Source organism: Nicotiana tabacum, chromosome 3 (genome assembly GCF_000715075.1).
Source record: "Nicotiana tabacum cultivar K326 chromosome 3, ASM71507v2, whole genome shotgun sequence".
In the NCBI taxonomy this organism is placed as follows: domain Eukaryota; kingdom Viridiplantae; phylum Streptophyta; class Magnoliopsida; order Solanales; family Solanaceae; genus Nicotiana; species Nicotiana tabacum.
In genome coordinates this window covers 72,337,254-72,345,877 of record NC_134082.1, presented here as the reverse complement: position 1 = coordinate 72,345,877, position 8,624 = coordinate 72,337,254, and the positions used below count along the sequence as shown (strand labels likewise).

Sequence of the window (8,624 nt, the reverse complement as noted above, 5' to 3'; positions counted from 1 at the left end):
TTTGTTTGCTCCCCTAACATGTATCCACAAAGACCTTCAAATGTTTGTAAGCATTTTGTGTTTGTGCACCGATGAAGAAGCCCTGTTGCTCATGTAAAGTGAGCATCACGTTGGTGATTTGAAAGTTGACTTCCCTAATACGGGGAGGGATTATTGCACTAGCATAACCTTTATTGGGCAATATCCAATGTTGAGGCGCTTGTGGTGGAGGTAGGGATGGAACAAGCACGTTAACTTGTGGTGCCTAGCCTGTCCGATTAACTTGTGGCACTTAAGGTACCTCGTCGAGTTGTTCCTCCTCGCCATCTAAGTCCCCCAAAGGCGAATTTCTGAGCTCATTGTTCGCCATGTTTGTACCTATAATTTCTTAAACAAGTTAGTAATACGGATGACAAAGAAGATATTCCAAAAACACACTCAAATATATATCTAACACCGTTAAAGCTCCCCAGCAACGACGCCAAAAATTGATCCACTCCCAATCCACACTCAACAATGAATGGATGGGGTCGTTGAAAGAATAGTACTCAACTATGAGTCGGGGTCAATTTCCTCAGAGAGATAAATATGGGTATTAGAGTGTACACTTGATGCGTGTAGAAGAAATAGCTTAAATACACTTCCAAACAAGTTGGTTTTGCAAATTACTTCTATAAACTATACTATCAATGATTAACTAGAGAATTGAAACTAGAAATTGCTTAATTGTTTTTGGTTGTTTTCAAATAGGTAAAAGGCCTAGGGATGTAACATTTCTAGGTATTAGCCTAATGGGTTAATTATGTTAACACTTGTTTTAGTGATCGGGGTGTATTATAGCTCTCAAATCTAAGTTACCTCACTTGATACCTCTCGGTCATAGAGTGATTTTGTCCAATTTGAATTTCTCAAGCCCAAATGGGTATCAATCCAAATAGTTGATATGATCTCAAGTTGGATTTTTCCTATCTCTAGTTCAAACCCGTTAATTAGGCTAGTCAAATCCTTAACTAGCCTAATTTCTTGTTAGCCAAGTTTTTCTAGACTAAATCTCTCTTTCTCAAGTAAAGACCAAGTCAAAAAGGTATGAATCAATGTTTGCAACTATTAATTCTAAAATTAAAGCATGAACAAGGCTAAATAACAAACACCCAATCATAAACAAGCATTAGATTAATTACTCATAAGGTTTATACACTAGGGTTGACTCATAAATTATAGTATTTTTAACCCAAATTGGTCACAAATTACCAAAAGTGGTAAATTACAATGGCTACAACTCATAAATCTACAAACTTGACCAAAAAAGTGATTCCCGTCTATTTATAGTGGCCTAAAATTTGCTGATAAAAATATCTTTCGGGAGGTTATGCGGCTGCACAATTCTATGTGCGGTGCACACTTTGCTTGAGTCTGCAGGTTGAGGGATTCTGCAGCCGCACAATTTGATCTGCGGCCGCACAATTCCATGTGCGGTCCGCACTTCTGGCAAGGCTTCAGTTTTGGTCGTTTTGCACACTCTCTGAGTTTGTGTGCGGTCTGCACAGGGCCGACTCCAACCTTATGTGAAGTAAGGCATGTGCCTTAGGCTCCCAAATATAGGGAGCCCCATTTTTTTTAAAAATAATAGGTTCATAGGTATTTAAAAAATAATATTTAATATTTTTAATACAAAACTAGAGTTTTTAATATAAAGGAAAGAAAACTTTGTAGATATATAAATAAAATAATAATTTGACTTACTTAAAAATGTGTAGATGAATAGTTTTCATAACTTTTAGTTTCTCATTTTTTACTCCTTCATTAAAAAATTTGCTCTCTCTTCCTCAATTTGTCCAAGTCAATCTTCTTTTTAATCTCTTCATATTTCAGAAAACTCTACATATTTTTTTTGTGTGTGTTTTTTTTCTTTTATATTCTTACTAACTTCTTTCTCTAGGATTTCATTACTCAGCTTCTTTCTCCAAAATTCACTAGTTCAAGTATTCAGTAATACTTTTAGATAGATTGACTATATTATCAATCGAGCAAGAATTAGTAGAGAAAATCAATTATAAAAAAATTATTAACAACTTTATATCTCAAAACATTAGAAGAATAGACTTCAAATTAAATAAAAACATATCTTATAACTTTCTTATAAAAATTTAGGCCTCATATTAAATTTTGGCTTTAGGCCTCGTATGTGCTTGAGCTGCCCTTGGGTCTGCACTTCTATTCAATCAACCTCTGAGCTTCAACACCAAATCTGTGGCCGCAGAGAGAATTTTGTTGTCCGGGCTTTCTTCCGCGGATGCAGAAATACTTCTGCGGACCGCACTTTTGGTCTGTTGCGCCCATTCTTGCCTTATGAGCCGGAGCACTCCTTTTTAAGTTAGATTTCTTTATTACAGTCCAAATCTCCAACATTCCTGCAATTTGCACATTTTGATTAGGTTTGGAAACATAAATCAACACTTTCGAACTAAAAGTAAAGTAAGAAAGTATTAATAAGTGGTCAAAATCCACACTTATCAAGTAGTAGCAAACTTATATATATATATATATATATATATATATATATATATATCTTTTGTTTGCTCCGCAAGGTAGTCAGAGCCAGCCAGTTTTTCATTAAACAGGCATGATAGTCTTCAACTGCACAAAAGTTGTGCGGAGAACTAGTAAGAATTGTGCCTGCCATCCAATTCTTGACGCATGGCGAGATTACTCTACCACTCTATAAATGGAGGCTCGATAAGTGTCTTCACTTCATCAAATTCTTTTCAAAGAAATTGAGTACTAGCACGTATGGCTATGGATACTGCAAACAGGCTTTCTGCAATTGCTGCCGAAATGGGGCAACTGCAAAATGAAATTCAAGAGCACCGTAGAGTGCTAAACTTCCTTTTGAGAAGTGTTAGAACAATGGATCCTGCAAGGAAAGAAGCGCGCATTCGCGCTACCAGAGAGCGCATAGAGGGTTTGGAGGAGAGGCAGCAAGCGCTGCGGGCGGAGCAGGAAGCACTCATTGTTCATGGAGCACTCGGTCGCCTGGAAGACGTTGCGCGTGTTTCCCTATCAATATTATTTTGAAAATAGCAACTTACATATTGGTATTAAATGTGTTGATATTGATTTTCTTTCATATTTTGGTATTGAATGTCTTTTATCGGCCATCGACCTTATAATAATATATGATAGACAAGATTAGAAAAAAAAAAATTAGAAACTAAAGTGACATGGCTAAAGTAGTTAAAGAGATGAAAGACATTCAATACCAATATATAGGAATCTTATACATTTGTTTTGCTACATAGTGGCGTAGATAGTTCTAATACTCGTGTATAATCAAAATAGAGATTTTCTCCGAAACTTTTATCTAAAAACCTAAAGTTAAACGGACTCTACTAATTTCTACCTTTGTATTTTGATAATCAAATCTCTCAATTAAAAGTGAGACACACTGACAAAGTAACTATTTGATTATATGTCCCCCTATAAATTTGTTCACATCATGAAAAAGTGCTTGTCAAAAGTAGCATTTATTAACTTAAGTGTTTTCATCTTCGTAAGGTACATAAAATTAATTGTGTAAACTGAAAAGATCCATGTGTATTCAGAGTGTCAAAATGAAGATGTTATCATTTTGCTTGTGATTGTAAATTACTACTATATATAAGATTATTACCTCATTGAAATTATCTTATTGCAAAGAGCATATACCGTTTTGGCTTAAATAAAGTATGAAGGGTTTACACATTTCACAAAAGGGAGAGTCTCAGTCAAATTTAAAATTTGAACATAATGTAATTACTCATTGATCAAATGGCTGTACATTTTTCCATGGATTTATTTGTTTCATTTGTTATAAACACACTATAAAGTACCAACAAAATTTCTCTATCAAGTTGGTCGCTGTTACAGAGTGTTATGGTAATCAATTGGTTGGGAATATAAATGTACCAAAGTTCCAAATAATACCACAAACATATACATTTTAGACTATGTATTTATATGTTTCCGACTGCTTTTTGCTCCAGCAAATAAGATCCCAAAAAGTTTGAAATTATCCATATCTTCCAAACACAAAATGGTGTGCTTCATGCTTATTCCTTAATTTTATCATGACGTGTGGATTAGATTCTACTCATTTCCTTAGTTGCCTCAGATTTCAAAAGGCATCTTAACCCTATTGCAACTTTTGTCATCTTGCTTAATGATATGACAGTTAAGAAATGCATGCAATTTAATTAGTTACAAGAGGAGCACTCACTTAATTTACTCAATTCACTTCTGAGAAATAACTTCACTCATATGTCTCGTCAATTGAATAGTGTCAACATCAAACTATCCCTGATACACCATTTATATAACATACCTGAATCAAAAAGGGAGACAATAAATATCAAAATTCTTTAGCGAAACTGTGAAGATTGACAGTATCCTCATCCTTTTGCCATTTCAGTGGGAGTTAGGACTTCTAATATTGTTGATTCTTTCTTTCATACCTATATCTTACCTTCAGGTTTAGTTAAAAAAAAATGGTAGAAGCTTTTTCTGTTTAGTTTTTTGTGGAACTATGTATAAAAACAGGAAGAACTTGAAGAGATGCCTCAACTTCACACCCTATTTATCTGCTTGCAATCCTTACGTTAGAGATTTCTTTTTAATGCATCATTAAATGTATCAATGATGACTGACCTTTTTTCAATTTCTCATATTCTTCGTATTTTGAACATAGTGAATTAATTGGTTAATCAATACAGTGGTTTATGAAATAATACAGTTTCTATAAGGCATAAAAGTCCAGTAGAAGAGAAGCTTGGTTAACGTACTCATTCAAGAAGGAATCATTTAATGTTCATTATGTTATCAATCTCAACTCTTCAAATTATTACAGGTTGAGATTCACGAAAAGAAGCTTGGTTAATGTATCCATTTATGAAGCAATAACTTAGTTTTCTAAAACGTACATCAATATTTCAAGTCTAGTTTTTTCTATTATTGGAGGAGATGAAGGATAAAATTGTCATTGTCACACCTCTTTTTTACCTACACCCCCGAAAGAAGGGAGTATAACGGAGTTTTTTTAATTTAAGTGACAATTGAAACGAGATTATTTATTTAAAAATTTAGAGTCGTCACTTAGGATAATTTATGGTATCCCAAGTCACCGGTTTAGAATCCCGAATCGAGGAAATTGACTCTGTTTTATAGTCCGCAAACACAGAAATCCGGGTAAGGAATTTTGTTAACCTGGGAGAAGGTATTAGGCATTTTCGAGTTCCGTGGTTCTAGCACGGTCGCTCAACTATTATTATTGACCTATTATCTGATTTTAAAACACTTTTAAACCTATGTGCATTTTAACTTTAAACCGCCTTTAATTATTTTAAGGAAAATTTCAATGCCATCTAAAACATGTCTTTGGACTGCGCCACATGAAATGCACCCGTAATCCGAAACACATTTTATTCAACGTTGTTATGATTTGGATTTGGGTCACATGAAATGCACACTCGAGTTTAGAAAGGTAATATTATTAAAATAATGCGCCTAAAGCAACTACGCATTTTTAACTTTGCGAGGGCCACGAGAAATTTGTTAAATGGCGCGCCTCGTGTTCTAAGGAGTTATTATTAATTAACCGAGGGCCATAAACTATATTTTATTTAATATGTCATGCCTCAACTTTCTCCTAAAGAAGATATACGTACTCAACTATTACCATCGAACACGATCGAATTCCATAAATATTGACGTGTTATCTCTTTAAGATATCTTTACAATTATCACCAACACTCAGTACTACCATATATGATTTAGCAATGGAATAAACTTATTCTTTAGGAGATCGCCAAAATGAAGTAAGACCTTTCAAACGTTGTACCCGTGGGTTTAATTTTGATAAAACTAATCAACTTCTAAATACAAAGCGACAAAATGGCTATTTGAAACCAGTCAATTTCCTCTGAGCATAAACCAAAACCAAATGGCCATCTACTGTTCTATTCAGCTTCAAGTACAAGCAACAACTTGACACCATAATTTTACTAAGGAAAACTCAAAGAACAAATAAGTAGCACACAGAACTTATCGAACAAAGAAGATATGTCAACATCTGATTTTAGAAAGAGCAATTTAAACCAATCAAATGCAATGAAAAATACAAAGTTCATGGACAAATCTGTAAAGCTTGGTTCAAAGGAAAAGAAATGCAAAAATTGAATAAACTAAACAAGGAAACCAACCAAGATTAAACAGATCCATGTAGATTCAAACTTATCCAAATATAATGTAAAGCTATTGATCCATAAAGAATGAAAAGAGTTGAACCTCGCTGCTGCATATTCTTCGACGATGAGTCAACGAAGAGAGTTTCCAAAGCAGCAAACCAAAAATGAGCTATTAACCCCGACCTCGAACCTTAACGGAAACTGACAACGGATTCGAACTCAAAAACGATTCTCAACTTTAGTTAAACTCTACGTTTCGAAAATCTGTTCGTGCGCGTGATGGTGTGTGTGCGTTTTTTGGAAGAAGTGTCTGTTGGTTTTATGAAGAAGAAGCAACAGCTTCTCTTTGTCTATGGCTGCTAGGTCTATTGTGTTTTGAGGTCCGTTTGACTGGATGAGAAACAACGGCTAGATCTGGCTCAGGGAGTGGTCGCTGGAGGTTCGACGAAGGAGATGACTCGGGGGTGGGGTCTGGTTGAAGAATGACGGGTCTATTTGGGGTGTGGTTAAGAAGAAAGAGCTCCGTCGATGGGGAGGGGGGTGTGAAAGAGACCAAGCTTCAGGGGGTCACTCTTGGATTTTGAGAATTGCGGCCCCTCCCCCATTAAAGTGTATCCGTCTCTCTTTTTAGGCGTTACCCCTATCCCTTCTTTATTGTAGAGTTTAGGTCTAATGTGTATTTTTGTGTATTTTGCCAATTAGTTCCTAGGTCTTTTTGTATTAAGTTCTTAGGGTCTTTTTATTTATTTTTTGTTCTAAAGAAGAGTCTAGAAAAATCCCTAGGATTAACTTAATGAGTATTGGATATTGAGCTTAAGGAATAAGCTAGAAACTTGGGCTTTTATGACTAGCTATTTTTAAAATTAGCTTAATTAACTAAAAGTATTATTAAAAATATTAATTAGTTCTACTTAAGTAAAAATAATTATTAAAATAAAACTCACCATTAAACCAAAACTATTTTTTTGGTATTTTTTCAAGATTAAAAATGACTACAAAACATTAATGAGCCTTTTTTTGTAATTTTCGTTTTCTTGTAATAAAATAAAAGTAAAGAGTAAAAATGAGTTAAAATAGCTATATTAGGCCTAAATTAAATATTTACGTGCTAAAATATGAAAAATCTTGGGGAGGGTCAAAAATCACATGGCTACAGCTGCCCCTCTTTGACTGGAAACACGAAGAGTTTTCAGACAAAGAACGACAAGACAGATTTTTTGACCCGACCCTTATTTGGAGAAATTAAAACTAAGAGAAAAGGGAAATGTGACCGAGCCCTGGTATCTGAGCTGCCTACATATCTTTGGCTATAAAGGAATCAGGCCACGTGTAGTTCAGAGGTGAGTGAGGCGATGGAGTATACCGAGGTGGAGAGCCGGTCGAGGTGCCGTTCCGCCGAGGTTCCGGTCCGCGGTCCTGATGTTACATCAAAAATCAAAACATGAAAAAGACTAGCTAAGCCTATCAACTACGAGTTACAAGATTCCTATCTATAAGTCTTGATCTTGGTTCTTCACGCAGACTTTGGATTTGAACCTTGACGCTTGCTAGCTGCAGGTGCTAGCTCGTTCTTCTTCAGCTTTTCGGATCAAAACCGGGCATGCAGTGCTTGTGTCCTCGGCCATGTCTTGAGCAGCCCACATCTTTCATCAACTTCTGCATTTGGATTAACTTCTTGTTTTTCCCCTCTTTTTCCTATTGTGACTAACTTCTGTTGATCACCTCGGACTGTTGACTTGCATTCTTGCCACGAGTTTCTTTTGTTGTTGACTTGAATTGCATTCTGAAGTGAATTCCCTTGTTTTCCAGGTAGGTTTCTAATTGCCAACACTGAACTGTCTTCCTTTGAAACTTGAACCATTTTCCTTGTTCTCTAGGTGGGCGCCTGATTGCCAAAACTTTAACTGTATTTCCTTGCTCTCCAGGTGGGCGCCTGATTGCCAAAACTTTAATTGTATTCTCTTGCACTCCAAGTGGGCGCCTGATTGCCAAAACTTGAATTGTATTCCCGTGCTCTCCAGGTGGGCGCCTGATTGCCAAAACTTGAACTGTATTCTCTTGCTCTCCAGGTGGGCGCCTGATTGCCAAAACTTGAACTGTATTCCCGTGCTCTCCAGGTGGGCGCCTGATTGCCAAAACTTTAACTGTATTCCCGTACTCTCTAGGTGGGTGCCTGATTGCCAAAACTTGAACTATATTCCCGTGCTCTCCAGGTGGACGCCTGATTGCCAAAACTTGAACTGTATTCCTTTGCTCTCCAGGTGGGCGCCTGATTGCCAAAACTTTAACTGTATTCCCGTGCTCTCCAGGTGGGCGCCTGATTGCCAAAACCTGAATTGTATCCCCTTGATCTCCAGGTGGGCGCCTGATTGCCGAAACTTTAATTGTATTCCCTTGCTCTCCAGGTGGGCGCCTGATTGCCAAAAC

The 8,624-nt window shown here is 36.3% G+C and overlaps 1 long non-coding RNA gene across 1 annotated transcript; it reads right to left on the bottom strand.

Moving 5' to 3' along the window:
* Positions 1-2,030: 2,030 nt before the first annotated feature.
* On the bottom strand, positions 2,031-6,865 carry LOC107771617 (uncharacterized). The gene is made up of 2 exons (XR_001644848.2): positions 6,298-6,865; positions 2,031-2,390 (listed from the first exon to the last, which is right to left on the bottom strand). It is a non-coding gene; the product is annotated as an uncharacterized LOC107771617 (long non-coding RNA).
* Positions 6,866-8,624: the final 1,759 nt, after the last annotated feature.